This window comes from Littorina saxatilis, linkage group LG15, assembly GCF_037325665.1.
Source record: "Littorina saxatilis isolate snail1 linkage group LG15, US_GU_Lsax_2.0, whole genome shotgun sequence".
NCBI classification, from domain to species: Eukaryota; Metazoa; Mollusca; class Gastropoda; order Littorinimorpha; family Littorinidae; genus Littorina; species Littorina saxatilis.
Genome location: NC_090259.1, coordinates 15845309 through 15861646, shown reverse-complemented (window position 1 = coordinate 15861646; position 16338 = coordinate 15845309). Strand labels below are relative to the sequence as shown.

Genomic DNA, 16338 nt, shown 5'->3' with positions numbered 1-16338 from the left:
GAGAGAGAGAGAGAGAGAGAGAGAGAGAATGACAATGACAATTCTTTATTTTACGAGAGTAACAGAATAAGCATACTAGGTATACTTTTTTGCATCTGGCCCTCGCCCTAAAGAGGGACTAAATCTACTATAATAACTACTACTACATAAATACATAATTATTGAAATAGTATAAGTTTATGTACATAAGCGCATTATATAGAAACATTATAGTTAATAAATGTTTATGACTAGGTGCAAAGCAAAAATGTCCAAATCAAATTAAAGTCAGAATACTATGCAATAGTACATCAACTCTGCAAGACAATGGATATTGTGCAGAACATCATAATTTCGTGAACAAAAACGATAAATCAAAACTGAGTGTCTGTGTTCGAAAGGACATAACAATCAAGAACATACTATTTTCATTGAATGGGATATATATTTGTTTCTGAAAGAATCTGTGCTGGTAGCTTCCCGTTGGGCATTCGGAAGAGCCGCTGCGTTCCAGAGACGGCCACCTGAATAAACTAGTCTAGGAAGAGGAGTGTTACATTTCATAAGGTGGTGTAAATTCTTCAAAGAGAACTTTGAACAAATGGTTTGGGGTAAAGTTTCGGATATAATTTTATGCATAAGGATTCCTTTGTTAAAAAGCAGTCTTGACTTTAGAGGTAAGATTCCTAAATTTATGTAGTCTAACTCTGTGAGAGTAGTGTGCTTTAGTAATTCTACTTTTAGCGCTCTTTTATGTAATCTACAAAGTGGTTTTAAGGAATTTTCACTGTGGATGCGTAATCAATAACAGAGAGAAAGAGAAAGAGAGAGAGAGAGAGAGAGAGAGAGAGAGAGAGAGAGAGAGAGAGAGAGAGAGAGAGAGAGAGAGAGGTATGTCAAATTCTTGTTGTTGACATGGGAAGGGGCTTTTCTGCATAATTCATCCTTTAAGGAAAATCTGAAATGTCCCCTCCGGCAGACGTTGTTGTCAAAAATGAAAAAGCTCACACAGACATCTCTCACCTAGTTGAAGAGAGCAAGCAGACTTTGACCCAGGAATTCCGAGTGAATGGCAACAATGACAGGAGGAAAATTTGGTGACACTATACCAAACAACGGTCCCCTGTTTGTGTGTCAAGGGTGATTGAAAATCCATTTATTTCAGGCCTGAGCCTTTTTACTTGCGCTTTGAGCTCTTGAATAAAAGTCAAAAAGAAGGCCGCAATAAGAGGCACGCGGCCTAGTTACTTTGAACACCGTCTGTAATTAAAGGCACCTTACTTCTCATGTGCACGAGCGAAAACGGCACCGCAGATTTGTCCTGGCATGTATGTGGGATAAGAGCATCATTGAAAGTGAACACATAACAGGAATCAACAGCCTGACTACCTGTGGCTTTTTGTTAATGAATTATTTTAGTAGGTTGATCCCATATCAGGCCGTGTGTGCGTGCGTGTGCGTGTTTGTGTGTGTGTGTGTGTGGGGGGGTGGGGGGGTGTGTGTGTGTGCGTGTGTGGGCGTTCGTGTGTGTGTGTGTGTGTGTGTGTGTGTGTGTGTGACGGTGTGTGTGTGTGTGTGTGTGTGTGACGGTGTGTGCGTGCGTGCCTGCTTGCGTGCCTGCTTGCGTGTGTGTGTGTGGGTGTGTGTATATGTGTGTGCGCGTTCGTGTGTGTGTTCGTGTGTGTGACGGTGTGTGTGTGTATGCGTTCGTGTGTGTGTGTGAGTGTGTGTGTGTGTGTGTGTGTGTGTGTGTGTGTAGGATTATGCTTTAAGTTGAAGTTGCTCTATTCCCGTGTAAAATCCAGGACAGAGGAGTGAGGGGCAACAAGATCGTGCACTCGGGGAAGACGGTAGCTTTAAGTAATACATATTTTCTTTCCTCGCCTGTGAAGAGAGAACATCAGTGTTTGATGCTGACTTTTCGGGTGCAGATTTCAGGGTATGTTTGCGTGTACACACTGCGTTGTACCAGGTGTGAAGAGTCTATTTTCGGGTAGAATTAAGGTGAGTGTGTTTGTGTGTTGTGTATGTGTGTGTGTGTGTGTGTATGTGTGTGTGTGTGTGTGTGTTTGTGTGTGTGTTCGTACGCGCGTTTATGTGTGTGTGTCTGTGTGTCTTGTGTGTGTCTGTGTCTGGCTGCCTGTCTGGCCGTCAGAGAGAGAGAGAGACAGACACAGAGACAGAGAGAGTGTGAGACAAAGACAGAGAGCTGTGCAGTGCGCAAGCAAATGTGCAGTGATTATGCATATATTTCACCACAACGTTTGACACATGTATGCATTTGAGATTAACGGTACTCAGACGCAAATAAAAAAGATTGTTTTTATAGCTGACAACACACTGAATAATGAGTTCTCCTAGCTCGTCCGTTTTGTCGCATATCAATCACAACTTTAAGAAATCTTCACAAAATGCGATACCATAGGAATGTAGTTAAAATATTTGCATTTGTCTTGCCATTGCTACGACCATCTTGGGCCCATTCTAAGATAAGTCAAAGCAACAGTTCTCTATTGTCTTCTGTCGTGTCTGTTGTGTGTCTACTTTAAAGGCCGTTAGGTCCAAGTTCTTATGAACGTGTTGTCCTGTCCTGAATAATCGTTCCAAAAAAATAGCCGGTATAGGGGTGTGTATAGGATTCGGTCGATGTGTTTGTTTGTTTACACCCCCGGTATAGGGGTGTGTATAGGATTCGGTCGATGTGTTTGTTTGTGTGTTTGTGTGCGCATATAGATCTCAAGAATGAACGGACCGATCGTCACCAAACTTGGTGAACAGGTTCTATACATTCCTGAGACGGTCCTTACAAAAATTGGGACCAGTCAAACACACGGTTAGGGAGTTATTGGTGGATTAAGATTCTACAAGGACTTATAGAGGGACATATTAATGGTCAAAGGGAAATAACCTTATCAGTTGGTGGCAGTGACAATGGTAAGGACGGGGGTGTTTTACCTACCTCGGAGGAATTTCTTGTTTTCTCATGTTTTTCTCATCCCTTCATATTTGAATCTTTTTTGGTTTCACAAATGAATAATTTAAGTTATTGAGACATCACAGTGGACCACAGTGCGCTAAGAGATTTATAAAGCAAATCGAAAAAATGAATTATTGAACGAAGCGCGTAGCATAAAATACAGAAATCGACGCACGCACGCACGCACGCACGCACGCAAGCACGCAGTTCTAACGCCTCCACATTAATACGTGACTGTTACTTTGGAACCGACCAAAACTCGCGTGTGTTTGCATAATTCATCATACAGCCATTCTTCAAATCCGCTTTGAACGACCAACAATAGATTTCACTGTTGTGAACTAAGCATTCGAGAGAGAATAGGGCGGATGTTTACAACGGAAGCTTATTGGACGTGCACGGTGCACGCAAACCTTCATTTACATAATAACTCTACTTTCATCCATGCAACCAATTCTGCGATACCATGGAAAGCTCATGCACTCTTCAAGATTGTATTCTTCCTTTTTCCTTTCATTTTCTTGCCTGATTTCTTCCTTTTTTTCTACCACTGTTTCTCTCTCTCATTTCCTCATTCTTTTTTCGTCGTTTATGTACTTTGCAAGATAATTTTGTCTATGATTCATTCTTTTAGCCTTCAGCACTTTGGTTATAAAAAAAAGAAGAGATCGCATATTTTGATATTAAAATGACAGCGTTGAGTCATTTGTGTTGGACGTTATGGGGACGCTACGAGGACGCTATGGGGACGCTACGTTCAGTGCGCACATGGGGAAATAAAAGGTAGCTATTTTTGATATGACAGCTGATCGAAGGAAAGGTAGTGCTGTTACGCTCCATTATGGGCCGATGCTATGTTACATAGCACTTGATTTCATTAGATGACAAAGGGTGGCGAATAATACCGAAGATAACCTTGGTAACACACAACAAGCTTTGCTTATATCAAGTGTGGTTATACTTACATTCGGTGTCTTGTACAGGTACTGTCAAGGGCAATAAAAAAAAACTTTGACAGAAATATCAGATCAAAATAAAGAGTTGAACTCAAGGCAGCACTGAGCCCAGCTGGTTTGGGTTTCGTATTTTGCCCAGCATGTGTCGTCTCTGGTCAGTTTGATATCCACGTAACATTCACAGGTTCAGGAATCAATTGAATTTTGTTCTGTGGATGCTGTTAAACGTGTAAGAGGCCTTGGGTGGTATAGTTTTGGCACCACCATGACCTGAAGCCTCTAATCAGTGCATAGGTTGAAGAGGTAGCACAGCGTGGATGTTTTACAACAGAGCGCCCCTGCTTAAATGCACTCACGAATGACGATTTTGTTCTCGGGATGACGGGAGAAAAGCGTGGGCTTGGTGGGAGGGGGGGTGGGAGTGCACTTTGTTTTTAATCTACACATATACATATATATATATATATACGTAAGCTTACACTTTTTTCTATCCATCCATCGTTCCCCCCTCTTTCCGCCAATCCATCGGGTCATTTCTTCTGTTTAGTTTCGACTATCCGACTTTTTCTGATCAGAAGTGGTATACGGATGCACTATTATGACAGGCTGAAATTGGCCAGAAAAGTCCGTGTGTAGGGTCAAGGTCAGAGTTAAGATTTTGAATTTTTCCGTAGAGTGTCTTTTCTAAAGTTGATGCGGTATTGCACACGATAGTATGCGTTCTTTATATGTCATGTATTAGCATGAATTATCGATAACGTATCGAGATTCGTGTGTACACGCAAGCACAAGACCTAGTGCGCACGGAAAAGATACTGTAATCCATGTCAGATTTCGGTGGGTTATAGAAACACGAAAATACCCAGCATGCTTCCCCCGAAATGTAGAGTGCTGTCCCTTCTGCGCCGAGCGGCTGCATTTCAGGGCTCTCTCATATTTCTGTACTGTGCGCCCTGAGTCGCCTTGTGGTGAGATATGTGCGTGATATAAATTCTCGTATTTTTAAAACGTACACGCTTCGGGGACCTCAGTTGATTCGGATGGCAATCAAGCAAGGCGAGTGTAAAAAAAACATGCCATCTGAATGCACCACAGATTACCATTTAAAGATCACACACATCCTTTAACCCCACCTCCCCCACCCCCACCCCCACCCTCTCTTCCAAACTCCCGATAACATTCTATTTTAGCATTTTAGATCACACCCACACCCACACCACGCCCATAATTTAGGGCGCATATTGTGTGCATGGACTTTGTGACTTGCTAAAATGACACAAACTAGGAGTCAAATTTATTGAAGAGGCATGAATAGAAGTCATATTTAATAGGCAACTCCGTGCGCTCGCAAAGCCAGGTAGCGAGGAAGAGCGGTTATTTCAAGCTGTTGATCGGATAGTAAAAGCCAACACCTGATCGGGGTTATGAAAAATGTTAAAGGTACCGTCTTTCCCGTGTACACACAATCGTATAAACCGTCACGAGAGAGAGAGAGAGAGAGAGAGAGAGAGAGAGAGAGAGAGAGAGAGAGAGAGAGAGAGAGAGAGAGAGAGAGAGAGAGAGAGAGAGAGAGAGAGAGAGAGAGAGAGAGAGAGAGAGAGAGAGAGAGATTCAGGTTTTACGCCCTCATTAGGGGCATGTTCCCGGATTTTACCCGGACTTTAGATGAGAAACACAAGTTTAGATGGTATCAGCCATCTGCACTTACGACAGGAGAATGACCGAGATTTATTTACGTGCCACTTGGGTGACACGGGGGTGGGACATGGATAGCCGTCTCTGGGTCTGCACATAAAGTTGACCCTTGTCCGTCCCGGTCCGGATTCGAACCCGCGACCCTGGGGTTGCAAGTCCAGTGCTCTACCACCTGCGCTACCTGGGCCCCCGTAAACCATCACAGATCTGTCTTAGTTTTAACATGGAATAAGAGCCTCCCTCCTCTTGGAAGCATACTTAAAACCAAGGTTCTAGCTGCTTCCAGTGCATATTTGTTGTGTGCGTCTTGAATAAGTTGTGCAGATTGACAAAGATGCCAGTTACAAAATTGGACCCTTAAATAGAATAAGATGAAATAAATCGCTGAGTAGAGAAAGCAGCCAAGATGTAGATTTTTGATATGTGTGCAAAGAAAAGGTAACTCTGACCCCAAGGAAAAGCCAAGGAAGATCTTCTTCTTCTTCTTCTTCTTCTTCTTCTTCTTCTGTGTTCATGGGCTGAAACTTGCACGTTCGATCACTCATGTTTTTGCACAAGTGGGTTTTTATGTGTATGACCGTTTTTACCCCGCCGTTCAGGCAGCCATACGCTGCTTTCGGGGGAAGGTGGATCCATATGTGGTTTTCGAAAAAGCTGGTTTATTCGGAAACGAAGGTATCTTTACCTTCCGCACTCTAAGGGGTTTGGGTGGGCCCTGAGAAAACAGTGCCTTTTCCAGTGCAACCAGATTTGGTTGGAAGGGCGGGTGGGAGTAAACAGTCCACCCATAACGACTAGTCAGCCCTCGTCAATCTCTCACACCCACGCGCCGTGTGTGTGTGCGGACGCCGTTTACTATGAAGACATGTGGGTGGGTAGTTTCTGAGACTCAGTATTCCGTGCATGTTTTACTTCGTCGTCTTCTCCGGGATTTATTCGTCGTTCGCGAGGAGGCTGTCAGTGTGTGTGTGCCGTGTGTGTGTGTGCAATCAACGTATGTGATTCTCTTAAGAATAATTTCACGGATATTTCTTCTTCTTGAATGTTCTTTCTGAAGGGCGCTGTCTTGATCAGCTGGTGAAGTGACTGTGCATCGTTCTGTTGATAGTCATTTCATGAATGGTTCCGCTTCTTATGAGATTATTTTTCATTTTCATTACTCTGGTAAACCTGCGAAGTCGCAGTATTTGCACTGCTCTCTGTGTGTGCAAGCGGTGGTGGACATTGATAGAACAAGAAAGTGCGAATATCCCGACTGAATAAAAATAGTGTTGGTGCCGTGACTGGGATCGTTTTGATTTGACGTCAGAGTTGATTCCACTGTCTACAGCTGTGACAATAATTCAGGTGGGTAAAATTACACGCCTTCAGACGAAATATCAAATGCTCATAATTTATTAAAGAAATATTGCTTGATGAGAATTCCGATCTGAATCTGACGGATACTCAAGCAAACAGACACGCAAATAAACAAAAACGAACAAGCACGCAAACAACATTTCGCTCGAATAAATTCGGGGATGTGTAAGTTCCAACAATGAGCAGCGATCTCTGTATTTTCTTCGTAACAGAATCTCCAGCTACCCCGATCCATTCTTTCAGCCTAGAACTAGGGTCAAACTTTGCAGTAGCCTATTGTGTCGATACCGTGCGGCACCGTACAGAGAATTGCATTTACAGGTACGCACTATAAGGTCTGTGCCCCTCATCCCTTCCCTTCTAGTCAGATGTGAAGTCCTTTCAGTTCCCCCAAAGTGCGTATGATGAAGTGCAGTCTGACATAATCAAACAGGGGTAAAAGACCTCTCAACTTATCATAAGTGCTTCCTGAGTGTTCAGAAAACATAGCCCAAGTCGTCTTATCCCGAACGTCAACATTCATAACACAGCTCTTCAAAGCTGGCCTTGAGCGAACAGGATGCTTTGCCTTGTGGTCAGTCACGAAGCTTGTTGTGGGTTTATATGCTCAGGTGATAGGTTGCAGGCTTCAACGTTAAAGACAGATTGCCTCTCGAGTACAAAAGATGACAAAGTTGGACATTGCATTTGAGGAGCAGAAAATGACAAATTTGACCAATTGCCTCTCAGTCACGAAGCCTGTTGTGGGTTTATATACTCAGGCTGTAGGTTGCAGTCTTCAAAGTTAAACGAATGTGACAAATTGCCTCTCGAGTACAACAGACGACAAAGTTGGACATTGCATTTCAAGAGCAGAAGATGACAACTCTGACCAATTGCCTCTCGAGAACATGAGTCGGCATGTATTTTGACAATACCTTTCAAGAACAGAAAATTACTAAGTGCCGCCTTAAGTGTAAAACAGCATTGAACCCTAACTCCAAGGATACCGTTCATCACAAGTGTATCCCCAAGCAGTCAGTACACACGTGGTTAAAATCTCCCTGTGTCCAAAATGCCAACAAGCCGACGAGCCTTCTGCACTTTCGACCTTGCTTTCTAAGGACAGAGGTCCTTGACGCTGTAATTGTAGTAGTAAGTCCTTTTCAAGTTGGTAGACTGTATTGTCCCTACCCCTCCTTGTCCAGAAATATCCAGGATACACGTGTCCCCCCTCCACTGTGTGTCTTAGCGAGTGAAGTGGTCTTAATCTTTGTGGACACGCCTCCCTCCTTCTCCTCTTCTGTTTGGACATAGTGACTACATTGGCGTCCTGTGATAATATTGGACGGAGGTAAGAATTTTACTGTGTTGGATTTTGAGAGAGGGGTAGGCTTGGGATTGGGTTGTAAAGAGAGGGGTAGGCTTGGGATTGGGTTGTAAAGAGAGGGGTAGGCTTGGGATTGGGTTGTAAAGAGAGGGGTAGGCTTGAGATTGGGTTGTAAAGAGAGGGGTAGGCTTGGGATTGGGTTGTAAAGAGAGGGGTAGGCTTGGGATTGGGTTGTAAAGAGAGGGGTAGGCTTGGGATTGGGTTGTAAAGAGAGGGGTAGGCTTGGGATTGGGTTGTAAAGAGAGGGGTAGGCTTAGGATTGGGTTGTAAAGAGAGGGGTAGGCTTGGGATTGGGTTGTAAAGAGAGGGGTAGGCTTAGGATTGGGTTGTAAAGAGAGGGGTAGGCTTGGGATTGGGTTGTAAAGAGAGGGTAGGCTTGGGATTGGGTTGTAAAGAGAGGGGTAGGCTTGGGATTGGGTTGTAAAGAGAGGGGTAGGCTTGGGATTGGGTTGTAAAGAGAGGGGTAGGCTTGGGATTGGGTTGTAAAGAGAGGGGTAGGCTTGGGATTGGGTTGTAAAGAGAGGAGTAGGCTTGAGATTGGGTTGTAAAGAGAGGGGTAGGCTTGGGATTGAGTTGTAAAGAGAGGGGTAGGCTTGGGATTGGGTTGTAAAGAGAGGGGTAGAGGTGGGAGCGGGAGGGAGAGAGAGAAATAGAGAGAGTGATAGTGTTAGAGAGAGAGTAGGAGAGATAGAGAGGGGGGGAGAGAATTGAATTGAATTGAATTGAATTGAACTTTATTTTACAAGGATTAAGATTTAAGGCGAGAGAGAGAAACTAAAACTGAAACTGAAACTGAGCTTTATTACCAAATGATAGAGGTTTTAGGCAAAGCCTTATCTTACAACCTGTCCCTTATACAAACACTTAATACAGACGCAAATAATATAGATTGTGAGAAGAAAAAAGGTTATAGTTACTTATACACACTCGAGAGAGAGAGAGAGAGAGAGAGAGAGAGAGAGAGAGAGAGAGAGAGAGAGAGAGAGAGAGAGAGAGAGAGAGAGAGAGAGAGAGAGGGGGGGGAGAGAGAGAGAGGGTGAGGGAGAGAGAGAGGGGAGAGAGAGAGAGGGAGAGGGAGAGAATGAATAATCTGTCGGTGCAATACAACATAAATAAAGTCAGAACCAGCATCAAGCTATCAGCTTAGTGAACAGAAAGTTCTTTTACAAAACTGTGATAAAAGTTCGCAAGAGTCGCACATTAGTTTTCGCTTTTGCACGCTGCCTTTATGCCTCATTTCACCTGCTCTCACATGAATCTCTGAGCTTATTATTCTTTTTTTAATGCGCTGTTGGTGTCCCACCGTCGGCTCGTTTATGGGCAGAATATATATGCCTGCGCAGTTTCAGCGGCACAGACGACGCACTGCATATTATTTATGCCGCGATAGGGATTATGACGAGTACTTGGCCTGTTTTCCTCTCACGCAACGTGTAGCGGGCTGAGATAATCTGCAGTGCGTCGTCGGTCCTGCTGAAGTTACATAGGTGAGCGGAGCCCCTTACGTTCATGTGCTTCGTTGCAGTGTAGTGTGCAACTTCAGGAGATCACTGCACACAAAAACAAGTCGCGTAAGGCGAAATTACAACATGTAGTCAATCTGTCGAACCCACAGAATAAAACTGAACGTACTAGATTTTTTTCACCAAGACAAAATAACAGCTTCGTCAATCCACGCGGCAAGGAAGCCGCTCATTTTTTCCGTGCAACACGAAGTGAAACTGACATGCAAGAACTGAGATATAGCGTACTGCAGTAAGCAGGGAAGCGCGCTTTTCTGTATTCTTTTTAACTTTCTGAGCTTGTTTCGAATACAACATATTACATTTATATGTTTTTGGAATCAGGAAATGATAAGGAATAAGATGAAATCATTTTTGATCGATTTCTTAAATAATAATCGAAGTACAAATTAACCTATTTTCGTTAATTGTGATCACATTTTAAGAGTAAACATGACATAATTATGTATATATTTTTAGATTCAAAATTTAATGAAGAATACGATGCAATCAATTTTAAATCTGTTTGCGAAAAATCGATTTTAATGACAACTTTAATGAGCAAACTCATTAATTAACTTTTAAGCCTCCAGGCTGAAATACAATACCAGAGTCCGGGCTTCGTCGAAGATTACTTGACCAAAATTTAAACCAAATTGGTTGAAAAATGAGAGCGTGACAGTGCCGCCTCAACTTTCACAAAAAGCCGGATATGACGTCATCAGAGATATTTATCCAAAAACAAAAAAACAACGTCTGGAGATATAATACTCAGGAACTCTCATGTTAACTTTCATGAAGATCGGTCCAGTAGTTTCTCAGAATCGCTCTACACACACACACAGACACACACACAGACACACACACACACACACACACACACACACACACACACACACACACACACACACACACATACATACACCACACCCTCGTCTCGATTCCCCCTTCTACGTTAAGACATTTAGTCAAAACGTGACTAAATGTAAAAAAAGCGCGAGAAAGGTGAATAAGCCACAGCTTCGTGATCAACCACCGTGTTTGCAACTGGTTTTAAGTTTCAGGAAATAATGTTCCGAGTTAAAAGGAGGTGCCATGTTCAACAGCAGGGGTCGTGGAAAATAGGGTTTTGTGAAATATGCTATCGTGCGTGTAACTGGCTTTTGACTTCCGTGGTATGATTTTCCTTGTTTACTGCAGCGGCAATGGACAAACTACGTGGAATCCAGAGGGGAATATGTAAAAGAATTTTTTACAGTGAAATGAATTTCCTAACATCTTCTTCACAGTCAGGCGGAGAACTTTTTAAGAGTAATTTTCATGAGAGAATTTAGAACAAAAGTCTTATCTGTTCAGCAGATCTGCCAGTAACGCCTCGATGCGTGGTAAATATCTGTACATTTATGTTTGAAACCCAATTCCTAGCGAAAAGAGAGCTCATGGTCCTCTACTCATTGTTATGAATATTTCCTTGGCGTTTTAGTTTTACAACCGCTTAAAGTAAAGGAAGTCATACATTTCAGTAAAGAATATTCCTTTCAAAGAAACCACACGAACAGCAAACTGTAACTGCATGTATATTCATTTTGTTAACTCAACCAAACGTAGGTTTAATTATGTTGCTTGTGTTTATTTTCTTTGCCAACTTTCCGAAAAGGCCATACACATGTCGATGAATTGGGGAGTTGTTAACAATCCTTGGTGTCACCCATCCACCATGCAAAAGGTGGGTAATAGACGATGTTTGGAAATAACTCTGTCGGGTTTGTATTGGGTGTGAAAGAGTGAATACCCTTGCTTTTAGGGGAACAAATCGATACACACGTGGTTCTTGCACACGTGTTTGAGACACACCCCTCCCAAGTGACTGTTCCATAAAGTCACGTGACGTTATTTGTCCCCTAAAAAGCAAGGGTATTCACTCTTTCACACTTTATACAAACCCGACAGAGCTATTTCCGCAATTCGTCTATTCTGCCGAAATGACCACGACGTTTTGGGCGATTTGAAATAAGTTTCGGCGTTTCGCCGACGCACAACGGCATCCATCCTTGATAAGCTATGTAGGGTTTGTTCCTTTTAAGGAAATCACACGAACAGGAGACTTCACGAGGACATCTATATCAATCAATCAATCAATCAATGAGTCTTATATCGCGCATATTCCGTGGGTACAGTTCTAGGCGCTCTGCAGTGATGCCGTGTGAGATGAAATTTTATACGGCCAGTAGATTGCAGCCATTTCGGCGCATATTTACCTTTCACGGCCTATTATTCCAAGTCACACGGGTATAGGTAGACAATTATTAACTGTGCCTAAGCAATTTTGCCAGGAAAGACCCTTTTGTCAATCGTGGGATCTTTAACGTGCAGACCCAATGTAGTGTACACGGGGGGAGGTTCGGACACCGAAGAGAGTCTGTACACAAAGTTGACTCTGTGAAATAAATTTCCGCCGAACCTGGGATCGAACTCACGCTGACAGCGGCCAACTGAATACAAATCCAGCGCGCTACCAACTGAGCTACATCCCCGCTCTCGTTGAGTGAAAGCAAGCAGTAAGAGTATCGTTTGGGCGATGACCCCGCTGTGCAAACAGTCTTGTGTCCGGGGAGAGTCGTAAAGGTGAGTCATGGCTTCTCCACTGTCCAACACTGACCATTCCACTAGGACAACGGTTGCAGGAGTAACCATTGGTGTGCTGTTTTTATCTACATTATAAAGTTATCTATTATAATGCTTATACTAGTTCAGGGTTAACGTTATATTATTAGGAAATACTGGCGGCGGGGCAGGCGTAGAGGTGGCTCGCGCATGGGGAAACTGCGTGCGTGTGTGTGTGTGTGTGTGTGTGTGTGTGTGGGAGAGCGAGAATGAGAGAGAGAGAGAGAGAGAGAGAGAGAGAGAGAGAGAGAGAGAGAGGGGGAGAGAGAGAGATAGATGAGCTAATTAGCCTGATCACCCCGCAAACATGCATTTCATCTTCCTGTAAATAATAATACCTAGTGTAAACCAAAACCTTTCAAAACTGCATGCAGCCGCAACTGCGTCATGAAAATTGTACACGTTGGAGTTTGTTTTTTCAAGTATTACTATACGTGGTTTATTTGCCAAGAACAAATCTTTACCAAAAGGGAGTTAGTGTACAGAAACTAATCTAATGAAAATCTTTGAAGAAAAAGTCAGCTTACTTTGTGTGGGCAAAATGAGAGACATGGGGATTGTTATGCTAAGATCTGTTCATCTCTGAACTGCGGTCGTCTTACAATGTTTTGAATGAAAGTTACCCAGCCCGGTGTGCCTTTTCTTTTCAATTGTATGCGTAATACTCTTGACACGCCCAAAACATGTAAATATCTTCCAATGCATTTGTCAGTACTTTCCCCCGTATTTTTTTTTACCCCAAGTTCTGTTCATGTTCTTTTAACAAGGGAAGTTCTCTTTGAATACGTCATTATTCTGCACGAGTACACACATACAGAAATTCAGAACCTTTGCGTATTAAGGATGTTATCTTAAAAACTTTATTAAAAAAAAAACACACACGTACCTACGCACGCACGCACGTAGGCCTACGCACGCACGTACGCACACACACACACACACACACACACACACACACGCGCGCACACACACACACACACGCACACACTCACGTGATTGTATGTCATATTGAGCCACACAAGATTTATCTTCAATGAACTGCACAAACAAAAAGTGTACCACCCTCCTGTGGGATCGAATTATATAGCACATCAATTGTTGGAACTGACTGTCGTTAAACGTGTGTGACTGAACAGAGGGATTAGAATTGTGTCGGGGACCAGTGCGAGGATCAGCCGTTGATGTTTTGGTGTCAAGTATTCCAGATCACAATTTGGCAACTCGTCGCTGTGATAGCTTAGGCGCATATCTTGGACAAGTGTCTCAAGTTTATGGGCACTTCTGTCGTGTTCTACTTTCTGTCGTTAAATGTTTACATTAGTCAACAGAAGGGAGACTTGATACAAGGGCGGAGACCAACGCAGATAGATATCAGGAGTGGGCGACGTGGTCAATTTCACAACTCTTCCTTGTAAACCTTGGAGACAGATATTAAGCCTTAGAGAACTGACTCAATTTTTACATTTAGTCAAGTTTTGACTAAATGTTTTAACATAGAGGGGGAATCGAGACGAGGGTCGTGGTGTATGTGTGTGTGTGTGTGTGTGTGTGTCTGTCTGTCTGTGCGTGTGTGTGTGTAGAGCGATTCAGACTAAACTACTGGACCGTTCTTTATGAAATTTGACATGAGAGTTCCTGGGAATGATATCCCCGGACTTTTTTTTCATTTTTTTCGATAAATGTCTTTCATGACGTCGTATCCGGCTTTTTGTAAAAGTTGAGGCGGCACTGTCACACCCTCATTTTTCAATCAAATTGATTGAAATTTTGGCCAAGCAATGTTCGACAAAAGCCGGGCTTCGGTATTGCATTTCAGCTTGGTGGCTTAAAAATTAATTAATTACTTTGGTCATTAAAAATCTGAAAATTGTAAAAAAAATTTTTTTTGTATAAAACGATCCAAATTTACGTTCATCTTATTCTTCATCATTTCCTGATTCCAAAAACATATCAATATGTTATATTTGGATTAAAAACAAGCTCTGAAAATCAAAAATATAAAAATTATGATCAAAATTAAATTTTCGAAATCAATTTAAAAACACTTTCATCTTATTCCTTGTCGGTTCCTGATTCCAAAAACATATAGATATGATATGTTTGGATTAAAAACACGCTCAGAAAGTTAAAACGAAGAGAGGTACAGAAAAGCGTGCTATCCTTCTCAGCGCAACTACTACCCCACTCTTCTTGTCAATTTCACTGCCTTTGCCACAAGCGGTGGACTGACGATGCTACGAGTATACGGTCTTGCTGAAAAATTGCAGTGCGTTCAGTTTCATTCTGTGAGTTCGACAGCTTGACTAAATGTTGTATTTTCGCCTTACGCGACTTGTATTTGATGCTTTTGTTCCTCTCACCTTATTTTGGTAATTTGTTTAGATGAGTAAGTAGAAGGATTAGCCCAAGGAAAGTAGCAGACTCCTGAAAAGATCAGACGTCACATGCTATTTTGGTGTCAAATGTTCCAGAGCAGAATTTTGCAACTCTTCGTTGTGATGCAAGGCTTTAATTTTGAAGAACTGACTTTTTCCGTTCCATCGTTAAACGTTCCTTTCTTTCCGAGAAGACCATTATGTAAACCACGATAGATGTGGAGATGTAACAAAGTCTCCGATCGGATCCAAAATGGTGTGAACTTTAAATTGTTTCTATATTTCTCCAAAGGCACAAGAAAGTGTTTCCGCAACGTGCAAACCACGCATGCAGCCTGAACCAGTGAATGTGACCTTTACATAATGACCCATTACCAGACCTGGGAACCCCAGTTTTGCATTAGGAGTATTCTCAAACAAACTTGGTGTATCTTCAGAAAAATGATCGTACTCCACACAGCGTTTGAACATCCATGATTCAAACATGCTTCACACGCTTCCTTCGCGCCGTTAATTCAGTTTACCAATACGTTTACAACAAATGCCTCTTTCAATGTTTACTGACAAAAACTGGAATCATGTGCCAAAATACTGGATCGGATTCGAGATGCGCTTGTGAAGAAAAGTAGTCGAGGAATGTTTCTTGTCGTATTTTTTTTCTCCACTGACCGTACTGATCGTATTCTGGACAATCATGCATACAGAATACGGCGAAATCGAATGGTTTCCCAGGTCTGCATTAATTTGAACATGACCTCGAGAATCTAAAGAAACAAACTTGATATCTGAAGTTCGCACATTTTACATCCTGTGTGTAGCTACACAGACTTTCCTCTTCGAACAAGGACATCCTTTGATATTATTAACACCGAAGAGGTTTAAATGAGAAATGAATCGCCAACAAAACGGGGTTGGAGCGTTGTTTTCATAGTCTTCAGTGCACCGCGACATCGACGGTAAATGCAATGCTTAAGGCAATGTGCATGTGAGGCACTAAAATCATCAAAATTAAACTTGGAGAATACATGGAATAACTTAGTTTTGTGTGTAGTTATTGAAGTGACTTATGAAAAGAAATAATTGGTGTTTATAATATCAAAGGATGTCCTTGTTCAAGTTTAATTTTACTGCCGCACATTGCCTTAAACTCCTGATGCTGGAGAAACATAAGGCTATTCTCCTCGAGGTAAAAGTTGGATTTGAAAAAAAAATCGTATTGTGAAAATTTTGCTTCGCACTTAAATAAATCATTCTTCCTTATTTTCCCTTGATGGCCCATTCAATTGAGTAGGCTTAGACGGGCACAGTGGCGTGGTGGTAAGACGTCGGCCTCCTAATCGGGAGGTCGTGAGTTCGAATCCCGGCCGCTCCCGCCTGGTGGGTTAAGAGTGGAGATTTTTCCGATCTCCCAGGTCAACTTATGTGCAGACCTGCTAGTGACTTGACCCCCTTCGTGTGTACA

General features: G+C 42.5%; 1 protein-coding gene across 5 annotated transcripts in view; it reads left to right on the top strand.

The window, feature by feature from the left end:
* LOC138948657 (cytosolic phospholipase A2-like) overlaps nucleotides 1-16338 on the top strand; it is a 51895-nt gene that overhangs the window by 9226 nt on the left and 26331 nt on the right. The window contains exon 1 of one of the 5 annotated variants that reach the window (XM_070320234.1): nucleotides 6449-6954. The exons of 3 other annotated variants lie outside the window; for them this stretch is intronic. The gene's annotated coding sequence lies outside the window, so the exon portion shown is untranslated. Of the gene's footprint in view, nucleotides 1-6448; nucleotides 6955-8083; nucleotides 8300-16338 lie in introns of those variants that run through there. One more of the 5 variants, XM_070320235.1, reaches the window with a different exon arrangement.